The sequence below is a fragment of the Hipposideros armiger genome, unplaced genomic scaffold (assembly GCF_001890085.2).
Source record: "Hipposideros armiger isolate ML-2016 unplaced genomic scaffold, ASM189008v1 scaffold_347, whole genome shotgun sequence".
NCBI classification, from domain to species: Eukaryota; Metazoa; Chordata; class Mammalia; order Chiroptera; family Hipposideridae; genus Hipposideros; species Hipposideros armiger.
This window is the reverse complement of record NW_017731697.1, coordinates 1,960,876-1,975,836: the sequence shown is the minus strand read 5'-3', so window position 1 is coordinate 1,975,836 and position 14,961 is coordinate 1,960,876. Positions and strand designations below refer to the sequence as shown.

The following is a 14,961-nucleotide window of genomic DNA, read 5'->3' as shown; positions in this document are numbered from 1 at the left end:
GATGAAAGATTAAGAATGTTAGTCTTAGGATAGCCTAGGATATGAAACAAGGGGACAAACTTAAAAGTTAAACTATATCAATGTAATCTCAGTGACATGCTATGGCAAAATAACAGCAACCCTCAAACAGATGAGGGTAACCAAGGCTGTGCCCTAGGCATGTCACAGCGCCATGACAAGAGAGCACCGAGCACCTGGCAGGCCTATCAGGCCCTTCACAGGCATTACCTCATTTTAACCCTAGGACTCCTGCAATTAAATACTATTATTCTCCTTATAGAAATAGAGACATTCAGAGAATGAGTAATTTGCCTGAAGTCACAGAGATACTAGCGTCACAACTGTGATTTTAACCCAAATCTAATCCAAGTGTGCTTTCAACCACAATGCAATAATTTACCTGATTATCTCAATTTAATTCTCATAGCAACCCATGAGGTAGATGCTATCCTCATTTTATTTCAGATGGGGAAACTGGGACCTAGTTAAGTAGGGGAGCTGGGATTTGAACGTGGGACAACCTAGCTACAAAGCTGTAGTCTACTATATACATCACTGCCTCACACAACCCTCTAGAATTCTGTTATTGATAAAACCAAGATTTCATGTTCATTCTCCGAATATTAAGCTGCTGAGTCCACGAGCCCTCGTCTCCCCCTGAAATGTATCATCTTTCCCAAGCTGCTCTCCACCTGTACTCTCCCAAACTCTGCCTAATCCTCTAAAAAAGCCAACCTCAAACTATCATCTCAGGGCCCTTACACACCCTTAAAAATTAACGAGCACCTCAAAGAGCTTTCACTTCTATGGGTTATCTCTATCGCTATCATAGTAGAAATTAGAAATAAGAAATTTAAAAATATTTGTTAACCCATTAAATAGGCCTATTACATGTTAAACATTTTTATGAAAAGTAACTATTTTGAAAAGCAAAGTAAAATTTTGTGAGCAGAGTGACACTGTCTTACCTTTTTGCAAATCTCTTTAATGTCTGACAGACTAGAAGACAGCTGTATTTGCATATCTGCTCTGAATTCATTCTGGTCAGATACCACACACTGTTAGTCTCTAGAAAACTACTGTACACTCATAAGAGAATAAGAATGAAAAAGGCAAATAACATCTTAGTAATATTTCTAAGAACTTAAGATTTCTTAAGGCAGCCACTTGCCCCTCCCACCCAAAATCTCATACACAATTTCCTTAAATCCTTTTTTCAAGTAGTACAAAAATAAATTTCAGTCCAAATTGGTTTAACTAAATTTCAATCAGTAAGACCTCTGCAAAAACAGATTTTTAGATTATAGTAAAATATTCCTCCAAACACAGAGCTAAACAGCAGATGTAGCAGGCAACGCAAGCTCTAAAAGGGAAAGTTTGGCACACCCATCTGCACCCACAATGCCCAGCCTGGAACGGACAGCCCCTAACAGCTTTTTAGACTGCTGTTCAATGCAGTTCCTACCATGTGCATGCACCCAATGACATGAGTATATAAAACACAGTGGGAAGCAAGCACACGGTGTACTGCAACAACCACAATTCTAAGGGTCCACAATGCTCAATTTTAATTCAACCCAGTAACTCAAAACACAACCATGAAGGTACACACCAAGTATAGGTCATCCACAAATTCCACATCAAAATAAATACAATTAGCTTAGAAATTTTAACTTCTATATTTTAAGTCAAATATAAAGTATAGAGCAATAAAATATAGACAAACAAGATTTGTGATAGAATCAGCAAGAGCTGAGTGCCCACTAACATGCAGGATATTAAGTCAAAACCATGATTGGTGTGGTGAAACCTCACCAAGCCAGAAAGGTCAGGGAGGCCATGAATCCTAAATCTGCTCCTTCATGCGACACAAGCAACCACCACCTCATTTGCAGCTTCAGTACCAAATGATGGCGGCCAACAGAAATCTTTTCATTTCTCTTTGGCCAGATTTTTCGTAATCTATTTGCTCCTCTGTCTCTTACAATGAATCATATTCTAGCTACCACTGTCTAGTGGGAATTTTGGCCTTTTGAGGGATTCGACATTTATTCTAGCTACTAATTCACATATGCAATCATTTGGGAGATTTGTACATACTAGTTTTGACCCATTAGTCCCCTTTCCCCCCTAAAACCAATAAAGAAAATTATTCATGAAATGCTGAGCTTACAAATGATCGAGAAGCCTTTAAATAACACTAGAATACTGCTCTAAATCTACTGAGTGAGGTTTCAGATTTGGAAAGAAATCGAAAGCAAATGTGTTCAAGTGGAGTTGTTTTGCACGGCTTGCTGACGGCAGATGTACAGGGGCCTGCCTTTTCCTAACATAGTGAGATGCTTTAACACTCGATTTTGGACCAGCATGAACAGTATTCCTACATGGACTCTCATGGCTTTTGATCCATAACCAAAAAGAGAATCACAAGTATTAAGAAAGATTCTGCCAGTTACCTCTATCATGTCAACATGGACAGCCACTATTGTAAGTGGTTATAAATATGTGGCAACAACTGGGTCTCCCTGTATTATCAAATCTCTATCAAAGGTCCATCCCAAGCCACCCACCATGAGTATGTGTCAGGAGGAAAGGGTGGAGTAGAGTACAGTATCATTAAGACTACAAACCAGAGTCAAATAAACCTCTATCAAATTCCACTCTGCAAGGATGTGTCTACATTCATCTTCAAGGATGAATGAGGAACAAGTTTCCTCAGTTATAAAGTGGTATCTACCTCACAATTTTGGGGTGAGGATTAAATGAGATAATACAGGTAATGTAATATAGTGCCTATCACATCATTAGCATTCAACAGTTATTTTTTTTCTTTCTGTGACTATCAATCCCTAAGTCTGAGTTTCTGTAAGTTTCCCTAAAGTTACAAACCAAATGACAATTCTTTAGATGACCCAAATAAACTATAGTTTCACTTTCAACAATTTTAGGTGCAAATATATAAAGGAAGCTATTAGTCTAAAACATGGCAGTGAGTTTCATCAGATATTGCTTTATGATGCTGCAATGTTTACATACTATACACAATCTTTAGAGAAGAAAAATTTTGCCCCCCAGAGGTGAGTGCAAATATTCTGACTTAAATTTAATAAATCTTCATTTCTGTTTGGTCTTTAATTAGCAGGGACTCCTAATATCGTCTTTAGTCTATCTCCCTACACCTCCCTACTCAAAATCTGCCTAGTTAAAAAACAAACAAAAAACCCTATATGCAGCCTCTTGATGTATCTAGAGACTCACCAGTAATACTCTTTCTGGATACAAAGACCATTGATTAATTTTTGTTTTGTTACATCACCACTTTTACTTTTTGAGTATATACTTGTAGCAAATACTCTGGAAATTACTATGCCTGACATTCCCTCTTTGCTACTATTCTACATTTAAACTGTATCAAATATTTAATTGAACTTTGGGCTGTTGAGCACAGTGCAAGTAAAACCTAGCGCAGGGAACATGAAAAAGCAGCCTTTAGTCTTCTAGTAACTGAAGACAAAGTTCTAATAGTATGATTTTACATCAGATAATGTCTACCTCCAGCAAAGAAGAATTGACTGTCTTTGAAGTCACATGACATTCCACAAAGAAAATAATTTTATGTGAGCAAATAAAAGGTCAATCATTTCAAACCAATATATCTGGGAAAAGTATAAAGTATACATAGAATATATATTATGAATTTATTCCTAAGTTTTGGACTTAAAGGAAACAGAAGAGTGGACAACTAACATAGGTGCCTACCTTCTCTGGACCCTGTCTCCTCTTTAAGCTATTACCTCTTTTCCTTCTCTTCCACTTTAAACATTTCCAAACAGCAGTCTACCATCTTTTACATTTTAAAGGTGAAATTTAATCCACATTGCTCCCAGCCTAACCTACAATCTGACGTCTACTTCTCTGGTCCTAGAAAAATGTGCTCTGCTTATAGTCACCTAACTGCCCAATACTCTCAATCCTTTCTCAGACCTCACCCTCCTCCAAACCTGGACACCGTCTGTCACCACTGAAAACTCCCTCCTGCTCAGCACTCTTACCTCCCTTAGCACCTTAGCAATGTTGCGCTCTCCTCTTCTGCCACCTCTTTTACCCACTTTACTGCAATCCTGTCGGAAACGAAAGGCTAGCTGTTCTGAAAGGTGCCCTCAGTTCTCTCCTCTTCCTAAATTAACCTGTGGTCCATGAGTAGATTCACACTTGTGTGCATACTATCCTTCTCTTCAGCTAGATCCAGAATTCTCAAGCGGAGACCCACCTCCCCCAAAATGGTGAGAAGCATTTGTTCACTCACTCTTCCTGAGAGATCTCCTAAATCCAATGCCAACTATACAATGACCAAATCTATAAGCAGCCTCAACCACTCCCTGGTCCAGACACTCATCAGACATATCCACCTAAATATCTGACAGACATATCCAACTTAGAATCAGAATCATACTTTTCCATTTTCCTTGCCCAAATCTGCTCTTGGGTCTTCTTTTACCCAAGTTAAACATACCAATCGTTCCCCAAGCTACAGAACTTCTGAATCATACTCAGCTCCTTCCTATTTTTACAGCCTGTTGCTTGTCTGTCCCTAACTCTGGAATCTTTCATATTTCTCCTATGCTGATGACCTTCACCTCTCACACAAGGACTCAAGTGAACTCTGACCTGTTTCTTGACCCCTTTGTGTCTCCTAAAAAAAGTATGCCACACACACAATTTCCCCATGCCGAACCACCTAAAGTTTCAAAGGATCCCCATTATATACAGATGGAAGTCCCGGCACTCTAAAAAAAAGTGTAAGACTATTCACAAACTGTTTCTGGCCACCCCGTCCCTCACATCCTTGCATCCTATGTTTCATACCCCAAGTTGTATGTAACATGACTTTGCACATGCTGTTCCTTCTCCTCGAAACCCTTCAAAACCCAGCTCAAGGACCTCTGAGATGGCTCCCTCAAGCTTCTCAGGCAGAAGTTAGCTGCCCTTTCCTCAGCATGCCTCAAATGCTCTGTATATCCCTCATCAGTACAGAACCTGATGAGGGCTTTACTGGTTCATTGGCGTCTCTCTCTACACCACTCTAAACCTACCTGAGACAAAGACCACGAGCCCTGTAAGGACAGCAAATCTATACATGGTGCCTGACACATGGATGTGCAAGGCTTTTCGGAACTCAGTTTTATAGCATCAAATTTCAAAATGCTGTATTCAAGTATAAAATCAGGTCAGCTTTATCAATTGTGCTGAAAATGTGGATCTGTTTTGATGTGATTGATAAATTAGGGAATTTGAGCATAACTCAAAATTCCCAATTGCTTATGTGTAATTATCTATGGAAAACACTGGATGAAGGTAAAACACTGAATGTACTCCAATGAACTGAGCTGTGTGGAAATAGACAACACACACACCCACACCTCAAACACCTACCAGCTTCATCAGTTCTGTGTTATGAGGATACTCACCCAGATCTGGCGTTATAACATTCCCTCTGGGTTCAGGTAACCTTCTATCATTTCACAGTAACTCACAAGCAGCAACTCTTCTTACGCCCATTTCCACAAGCAAACAAAGTCTTTTTCACGGAAAAGCATCACATTTATGGTAGTATTTATATATTGCTTAACCATTTAACATGAAAAACTGTGCTACTATTTTTATCAGGTTCCTTTTTCACAAATAAGTCATTGACAGAGTTTTTAAGTGTTGAGCCCCAATCCCATTTCCCTTAATGCCTGTAGATGATTTTTAGGAACCCACATGCTGCCTTACAGCAGAACTGACTACAGAGTTCTTAGTTAGGCTTTAAGAAAATTTCAGTATTCTAATTCCAATAATTTACTGGAGAGAAAACTGCCTTCCCCCCAAAGCTCACAAAATATTTATACCCCATATCTCAACAGACCATCAGGGTCGTCATAACCTTTCAGCTTGGTGGCTCTCGCTTCTGGTGAGCAGGTGGTTGATTTTTCCACCATAAGCTCCAGTCTGCCAAAGCCTAATTCAGAAGAAACTTTCACGTGTACCATTTTATGGGTTTCATTGTTTTGACTGCTTTTAAATTCTTCCGGAACATCTTGACACTTTTATTTTAAATTACCCTGTATTACAGAGCAATTGGGCAGAACCCTCAAGCCCACTATATAAAGGACCAGACACAAGACACTATATTCAAATTAAAAATAGATTCAAAGCCACTAACTCCACACTATCTTAACTGTGACTGTTATACGTAGGGCCTCCACTCAATCCTCCACACTGATGCCAAAGTGATCTTTAAATCACCTTACACCCCTACTAAAAATATTTTGGCTCCCTCCTTTGCTATAGGATAAAGATATGAACCTCACTTTTAGCTTAGCAAGCATGATCTTTCAAAATCTAGGCCAGACATACCTTTCTTTGCAGGTTCATCTCTAGTCACTCTCCCTATTCCAGTAACATCTCACCAGTGGCCTCATCCCAACATTTGGCACCTCAGCACTCCCACCATTCCTTCTGTTTGAAATGACCACCTCTCCCCAGTTTGACAAATACCTTTTCTGGGTTATTTTCTGTAAATTGCTTCCATACCGTCCACAAATTCAATCATTTTCTATTCTCCCACAGAACTTCGTACACCTACTCAGCCTACAAACTACACTACGGCAGAAACTTGAGTATTATTCATTTTTTAATTCTCAGGATCCAACACCGTGTCCAGCATAACTATTCCTCGATATGTAACTTAAGTATTGAAGAAAATATAAAGAAATGAGGGAGCAGGGTTAAAGCAGCCTAAATGAGTCCCCATCTTAGATGCAAACAACCTTCTCCTCTTTAATTACTAGTTCAAATACCAAAATATAGTGCATTCCATTGTACACAGGCTATGCATACAGTAAGTTTTAGTTTAATTTATTCAGCATTTCTTAATTTCACATAGTGTTTTATTAATCACACTGTCATAAAATGGCTACCTTCCTAAAATGAGTAGCAGTTAAGGTGAAAGAAAAAGGTACACTGGTAAAAATATTTTGTGGAAGCTAAAGGATTTGAAAATTAAAATTGGAACTTTTCCAAAATAATAACATTAAGCTCCAACCACAACAAAAGGGTAAATAATAGCATTACAAACCCACAAATCCAAGTCTTTCTTCTCTCCATTAGAATGTTCTTAGCTGAGCCTATTTGGACTTTTCCAAAGCAATAAACACTTTAAAAGCAAAGCTTCCCCCAGTGTGCCTTGCAAATGGGAAAGGCAGAAGTGTGCTGAAGATGTCAGGTGCCCTCACCCTCAGCTGGGAGCAGCCCTTGGGCCTTTATTCCAGTTTGCCGCACATGTATTAACTCTTTCTGTTGCACTATATGAAAGAGGTTTATGCTTTAAAGGATATAGGAAGGCTAATAATAGGTATAGCAGGATGCCTAAGCATTAACCACAGTGCATATTTATAAACTACAGATAGAGGAGGCAGATTCCTACGACACCTTTATTTGTTGTCAGGATTGAGTTCTTTAACCACCCTCATGTCTGTTCAGAAAACAGTCTGAAATTTCCCAATAACAGTAGTGCCTCCAAGATTTATGAAACCTGAAAATACTTACAAAATCGAACAGGCATTTAAAAGAGCTTTTTCCTTTACATTACCATTGATCAAGACACTTTTGAAACTGAAGGACCCACTTTCAGAGCAAATCTTCTGAGATTCACAAGACAATTTGTCTTTTGTCACATCCTCGTTTTTTTACCATTTCGTTGTCTTGTTCACCTGAGAAGTGACTAGACTCAACTACCTCATATATCATATAACTTCAACCCATTAAAACACCCTCTGCCCTCCCCAAAAAACTATAATCTCCAGCAATTACATCACACTCTCATTTGCTCTCACATTCATACACAACCTGGTACCTCTTAACTGTAGTATGTTTGGACAAGTCACTTTAACCTTCTAGGTCTTCCTCATCAGCAGCTATTCAAAGATTTTGTTTAAAGCAAGTCGACTGGACTAGATCACTGGTCTAAAAATATTAAGCAATTTTTATTCTAACAGTGATGACATTCTAAAGACAGTGACAACTGCTGACAGCAATTACCAAAAAAAATAAATAAAGTCTTTAAAACCTTGACAAAGGCTCCTACAGCCTACAAAAACTGTTTTGGAATGGTAAATCCCAGTCAGTGTATTGTGAAAACCAAAAAGTGTTATTACATGCCATTTTATTTTTCACTTGTTCACTTTTGTTCTCTTCCTATCCAAAATTAAATTCCCAGATACTACAAGGAAGCAAGAAGATTCCACACTAGCACTAATGGGACAATCCACCTGGAAAACAGGTAACTATGGGAATTCAAATTTAAGCAGATTATTGAAACAATGTCAGCTTAACACAATAACAAATCCAGGAAGGTCAAGCAAGATGACCGACCATTCACAATGTTGTCAATTGCAGTAACATAAATAAAAGGTTACCGGCGTTAGTTAGCAGGCTTTTGGGGAAGGTGAAGGGAAAGTCAAAAGACAAATTTTCAGAGAAAACAAACCACTGGTGGTGTGTGCGTGTGGAGAGAGAGGGAGGGAGAGAAAGAGAGAGAGAGAGAGAAAGAGAGGGAGGGAGGGAGAGAGAGAGAAAGAAAGGGACTCAGGTTACTGGAGAAAACTGCTTCAAGTCATTAGGACTACCTCCGAATCCTTACCTTAGCAATACCATAAATCTATTCATTCGGTGCTATGTGCTTCTTTAACCATGTCACTCCCACCCACTTCCCCAAAATCTGCGATATACTGAATTGTAAACACTTTTGGAGGACGAGGTAAACAGTTGGTTTCCCGCTTTGCGAGGTTCCACACTGCGCGGCGCTCAATCCTACAGCCACTCCTCTGAAGTTACCACCCATCCCGGCCGCGAGTCTTGGACACCAACTCGTCTCCTCCTGGGGACCCGAGCCGGGGTCCGAGGCCAGCGCGCCCCCGCTCCGCTGCGCCCGCCGTCAATCAACGCCCCCCACCCCCGGCCTGAGCGCGGGGGAGCGACTCCCGGCGCTGTATGACCGCAGCGTATCTGGGGCCTCAACAGCAGCCAGCTCGGCCCAGCTGCGGGCCCGCCGCTCGACAAACTCAAGTTGCGCGCGCCCCGTGGGCACGACCGACCGGGACCCGTGAGCAACCAGTGCGGGAGCTGCCCGGCGGGCTCGGGCCGTCTCGCTCACCTCTCGGGGTGCACCGACCTCCGCCGCCGCTGCCGCCTCCTCCCTGTGAGTGCAGCGGGGTCTGACCTGTGGAACCACCATACCAGTCCCGCCCGCTGCCGCAGCGCCGCCGCCGCCTCGGCCGCCGCTCTTTGTTCCCCCTCCGAGCGCCACCGCCTCAGCCGCCCGTCTCAGCTGCCCCGATCGGCCGCCACTACGCCCTCCTGCCCTCTTGGGCCCCGGCCTCGCCCTCCTCGCTGTGCCCGCCGCCGCCTTCGCCTCCGCGCCGCCGACGCCGCCGCCACCGACGCCGCCGCCTCCTTCTCCGCGCCCCCCTCGCTTTCATTGAAAGCAAACAAGCATCATGGCGGCGGCCACCGTCCCCCAGCCAGCGAGCGCCCCGACCGCCACCGCCGCTCCAACATCCCGGCTACCCATTGGCCGCCGCCGCCGGGCGCAACCATTTGGCGCCGGGGGCTGGTCTCTCCCCGCATGCCGCTGCCACAGGCCCCGCCCCCTCACCCCCGCCCTAGGGGACGGTGGTCCGGCCCGGCGCGCTCCCGGCCCTCCCTCCCGCTCCTCTTCCCGCTCTCCTTGTTCCAGTCCTGCCGGTCACTTCTCTTTTCTCCTCTTTTAAACAGCTGCTCTGTTTTTCATCCAGCTCTCTTTTATTTGTCTCGGGCTGTTCTCTTTTGTCTCCTCTCTTCCCTCTTTTCCCTTGACCTTCCTCCCCTTCGTTTTGCCTGTCAGCCACATGGAAACAGGACAAGCTCTCAGACTTTTGACCTTAGCCAGTATCTTGATTTGCCTAAAGATGAGACATTCAATCGTGAACAGTCGCATGTGTTTTCCTCCCTCAAATATGCAAAAAAAATTACTTAATGGCCCGTTTCGCTCCATGAATGGTCATTCAGTCCAGTGAATTGGGGGACAATTCGTGTGGTGGGATTCTAGCTGGAGTAATGGTCAGCATCTGCGTTCAAACATGAAGGTGTTCTATTCAGGTGGTGACTGAAAGCGAGCAAAGGAGAGACGGGGCTGGTTGATGATGGGTGGGTACCTTAGTTGACAAGGTCAGGCCTTGTGCTGGGGCCAGGGCAAAGAGATGAATCAGGCCCCACCCTGCCCTGAGCAAGCTCACAGTCTGGAGGCAAGAGAAACACCCGACAGACTTAAAATCCAGTAGAGAGGCACGCAGACCGTCATGGCTTGAGGGGAAAGCAGCAGCCGTCCACTCACCTACTTGGCAAACTAGGATGGGCTGCTCCCTGAGCTACCAGCCCTGAAGAAATGAGAGTGAAATGAGTTCTGGTAAGTAGCAATAGTGGTAAAGTAAGACACTTCCTCACCAAAGGCTGTCGTGAGCTAGAGCGTATGGAAATGGGTGGCAGCTGCTGGGCTAAGGAGAGCTGGAAGAGCAAGGAAAAGATTGAGGGACAAAAGCTGCTGGGGTTCTGTGCTTGTCTGTCCTTGTGCTAGCATGGCCTTGGAATGGTCACTGCCTGCCATTTGCCAAGAAATCAACATGACAGCCGAGTCGTCTAGTGCCACAGGACCCTGGACAAGGAGAGGGATAAGGGGTTGAAAAGAGCAAGTGCAGACTGACTGGCTGCCTGTGGGCATCCCTCCACATCCTCTAAACCCATGCCCCTGAGTCCTGGGGTTGTGCATCCCCGTGCTGTACTTCCATGTGAGTGCTGTGCCCTGGCAACCTGTGCTCCAGCCTGGACAGAGGGGTGCCTTTTTTATAATTCATCTGCCCAGAGGGAGCTACTTTTTGTGATTGGCACAATATGTATGGAGGAGGGGAAGTCCAGCTGCATAACAAAAAACTTCGTGGCATAAAACAAGTTCATTATAGCTCATGATTCTTGTGCCCAGCTAGACAATATGCTGGTCTCACTTGGGGTCTCTCATGTCTCTAGTGATATGGTGGCTGGGAGTTGGATGTCTGGCGCCTTGGTGCCCCCAGTGAGATCTTTTTCTGCGTCATGTCTCATCCTCAGCTTTTCTTTGTGGCTTCTCTCTCCAGCAGGTGATCCTGGATGTTTTGAATGGCAAGCCAGGGTTCCATGAAGTAGCAGGTGGAAGCTGCCAGCCCTTCTGAAGAATGTCACTTCAGGAGTCTTATCAGTCATAGCATCAAAGCCCAGTCCAGATTCAAGAGGATAGGACATAAGCAACACAGGAGCTGCATGTACGTACAAGGAGGGACAGAGTATTTGGGGGCCATCTGGTAGATTAGGGGTGCCCACAGGGAGGGTACCAGTGGTGGTCCTGCCTGTGCATGTCCTGTTCTTTCTGAATATCTGAAGAAAACCCTAGCAGATGCCTCTCACCTTTGCAGATCCATGCAAATGAATGTGTCTCTTGTATTAGACAAGACTTCCCACTGCATGTTATAAAACCCCAACCCAAGTAGACTTTTTGCAGAAAGAGGTCATTTATATATTCAGGCGTTGCATAACTGAAAAGTTCAGGCATAATAAGATGCCATCCAGAACAATCTCACCTCCCCTCCTTTCACTCTGCTGTCCTCCCCACTGGCTTCTTCACACAGGTTGTGTGTCCAGGCAGAAGAGATGGCCACGACGACAGGCAGGCTTAGATTCTACCAGCTTCTCCACTTGAGTAGAGAAAATTTCTTTCCTCGTTGTTCTAGCAAGAACCCAGGGCAGCTCTCAGTGGCCTGACCAGAGCCCTGTCCTTAACCCCCTGCAGCGAGGCGTGAGGTCAGCCCTACATGGAGCAGATGTATTGAGAGCAGGGAAGGACCATCCCTCAGGGAATTGGGGGTGGACAGAAGGAGGGGAGCAGATTCTACCTCAGCCCCTTTGGGAAGGCTTCCCGGCAGGGTTGGTCACTGTCTCCTCAGGCTCCCAGCTCCTTTTCTGCTATCAGGGCACATGGCAAAGACGTCAGTTACCATCTCCCTGCCAGGCTGTGGGCTGCTAGAATCTGAATTGTGTTGCCTCCGTGCCGCCAACTAGGGCTGCTTTTGAGTCTTTTCCACTCGCAGGCTTTCCCAGCTCCTTCCTCTGTTCTGAGCACCTTGACCGTCAGGCCCAGGGTGGGTATGTGACCAACTTGGGATTTGCTATGTGGATGCAGGAAGAGTTCTGGCACCATTGGGGTTCTAAATTGGGGTCCTAAATTGGGTGGCAGCTAGTGCATCTTCCCCACCGCATGGAGAGATGAGAGAGTGATGAAAAGAGACCATCTTGGTGACAAAGCCTTGGTGCCAGTTGCCAAAATCCTGGTTTTGATAGTTTCCCCTTTTATCCAGTGATCTAGTCCAAGTACATGAGCCAATAAGTTCATTTTTTGCTTAAGCTAGAGTTGGGCTTCTGTCACTTGCAATCAAAATACTTCTCATTTGGTGGTCAGTAAATGCATTAGCTAGTAGACAGGTAGATAAATAACGAAGATGGGTGACCGAGAGGTGGCCATCCCTGTTGATGTGGCTGTGGTGTCTATTTTGCAGGCGTGTTTGGAGCACTGGAATTCAAACTTAGGGTCAATGTAGAATGTGGACCATAACTTTGTGGGCCCAGCAACTGGACTTGCCAAGGTCCCTGGAGATAGGTAGGGTTGCTCAGAATGGCTGCAATAACTAAAATGCACAGGAGACTGCTGATTGAAACAGGTTCCAAGGTTAATTTGCAAGACAGACCCAACCACTGTGTGACCAGAATGCTTGCAGTGGAAGATCCACGTCTCCCAGTAGGGAAGCATGTGGCAAATGAGGTCATGCCAGAGGTTGCTTGGTGAGCCCGAACTGTGGACCCTGCAGAGCCACTCAGCTCTGATAGGCTGATGCCTCCTTTCAGGGTGGAGACTGAGAGGAGGCCAGAACTAGTGACCAAGACCCCTCCCTCCTACCCAGTACCAGGGACATGGGCACACCCTAGCCATCTGTTTTCCCTTCTCTGCGCTCAAGGCATCCAGTTTTCTTCAGAGAGGACCCAGTCCAACAGATGAAGTTGCAGGTCCCAGTCAGATCTCCCCAGAGTGTCCTTTGTCTCTGGCTCCACTATATTAGCCTGCAGTTGATTGAAAACCCATATCAAACAGCTTTAAGAAAAGAAAGGAATTAATTGGTTCAAATCACTGTAAAAGGCCAGAGTCTATCAGCTTCAGGTGTGGCTTGATCTAGGGGCTAATGCACTCTGCTCCCCTCTATGTTGACTTTATCATCAGGGGCAGTATAGAAGCAGAATGGATGCCAGCTCCTACAAGATTCAAGCCCAGAGGGAAAGAGAGAGCTTCCCCCAGCAGCTGCGCAAATGTCCCAGGACTGACTCATTTCCATCCCTGAACTAAATACCATGTTTAGGGCCAGGAAGAAGTCATGTGCCCTCTCCTGGAGCTGGATCATCTTAACCTCACTCAATTCACATATGGAAAGACCTGGGGGTGCGGGGGATTGTCCAGAGAAAAACGGAGGATGTCATTGCTGGAAGAAAGAAAAATAGACGCAGAGAAAAGCAAAGGTCCAAGGTCCACTCTCTATTCCGCTTCCACTGCACACACACAGAGCCCCTGCCAGCTGCTTCTCCAGGCACCTGTCTGATCATGGCTTCACTGCCAAAGTGTGCTGTCAGGAGAAGGTGCCTTGATGCCTCAGCACACGGGAGACAGAAGAGGCACACCCATTTCAGAGCTCAGAGTCTCCCCGAAGACACCTTAGAGAAGTAACGGGAATGGGGAAAGGCAACAAATCCATTTCTGTTTTTATGTATATGTCATTTTTCTCTCTTAAGATTAAACCCTTTTTTTCATTGTTAAAAAAGTAATTTGAGTGAAATTGGCGACTGGACTTGGATCTGAGCTTGCGCCCTCCACAACTAAGACTGAAGGACAACAACTTGACTTGGAGCTGATGGGTCCTGGAAAAACACAATGTTCCCCTTCCCCAATTCCCCAACACTGTTCCCTTCCCCAATAAACAATCTTAAAAAAAAGTAATTTGTGGTCATGATTTAAAAACAAATTAAAGGGCCGGCCGAGTGGCTCAGTTGGTTAAGAGCTCACTCAAGAGTTTGAGCTCTGAGCAACAGCGGTTCAAGTCCAGCCCGAGCTGAGCAGCCGCTGAGCTGCCAACAGGTAGCAGGATGGCTCAGCTAAAAAAAAAAACCAACAAAACAAAACGTGTAGCAGATAAGGGTACTTATGACCGTGGTGACTGAAAGTCCAAATGTAGGGCAGCCATTGGGGTGTTTGATTTAAGCCCTACAGGCAGATTAATCACTGCCACTACCCTGGGTGAAAACATTTTATTACCTTGCTAACTTTTAATGGGATATGGGGTGTTGGAATGATGGAAGGAGGCTGAACTAGGAGAGAAGTCTGAAAGATGTTTCAGACTTTAAGGAGATTGGCCTAAAAAAAGTTTAGGGAAAGTTGACTCTTGTTTGACGCAGGTAACATGAGGCCTGTACAGTTTCCAAAAATGGACATTTGTCTGTAGGCCTTCCAGGACCCTGGGAAACCAGACAGCATGCTGAGGAATGGCATTCATTGCCAGGACACCCAAGTGGGCACTGCCCCTGGACATATGGCCCCCTGGGCAACTCCTCTGCCTCCTTGGGCATTTTCATCAGCCTAAAAGAAAATGTTGAGGATATCTTGAAATATCATGTTCACTCATTTACTACTTTGAAAGCATGGTAGATGTTAGACCCACCAGTAGATCTTGTTATTTGATATGCTATTTAAGTGTATGAATACTGTTTTATTTTAACCCTTAAAATATTTGGGTAACTGGTGGGGGGTGGTAGATAAGA

General features: G+C 44.5%; 1 protein-coding gene and 1 long non-coding RNA gene across 6 annotated transcripts in view; one reads left to right on the top strand and one right to left on the bottom strand.

The window, feature by feature from the left end:
- The window catches only part of CNOT6 (CCR4-NOT transcription complex subunit 6), a 76,560-nt gene extending 66,982 nt beyond the window's left edge, over positions 1–9,578 (bottom strand). For 2 of the 5 annotated variants that reach the window (XM_019661420.1, XM_019661423.1), the window contains exon 1: positions 9,197–9,578. The gene's annotated coding sequence lies outside the window, so the exon portion shown is untranslated. The remainder of the gene's footprint in view (positions 1–9,196) is intronic. The other 3 variants (XM_019661419.1, XM_019661422.1, XM_019661421.1) reach the window with 2 other exon arrangements.
- Positions 9,579–9,801: 223 nt separating this feature from the next.
- LOC109392775 (uncharacterized) lies at positions 9,802–13,880 on the top strand. The gene is made up of 3 exons (XR_002126121.1): positions 9,802–10,486; positions 11,208–11,372; positions 13,376–13,880. It is a non-coding gene; the product is annotated as an uncharacterized LOC109392775 (long non-coding RNA).
- The last annotated feature ends 1,081 nt before the right edge of the window (positions 13,881–14,961 follow it).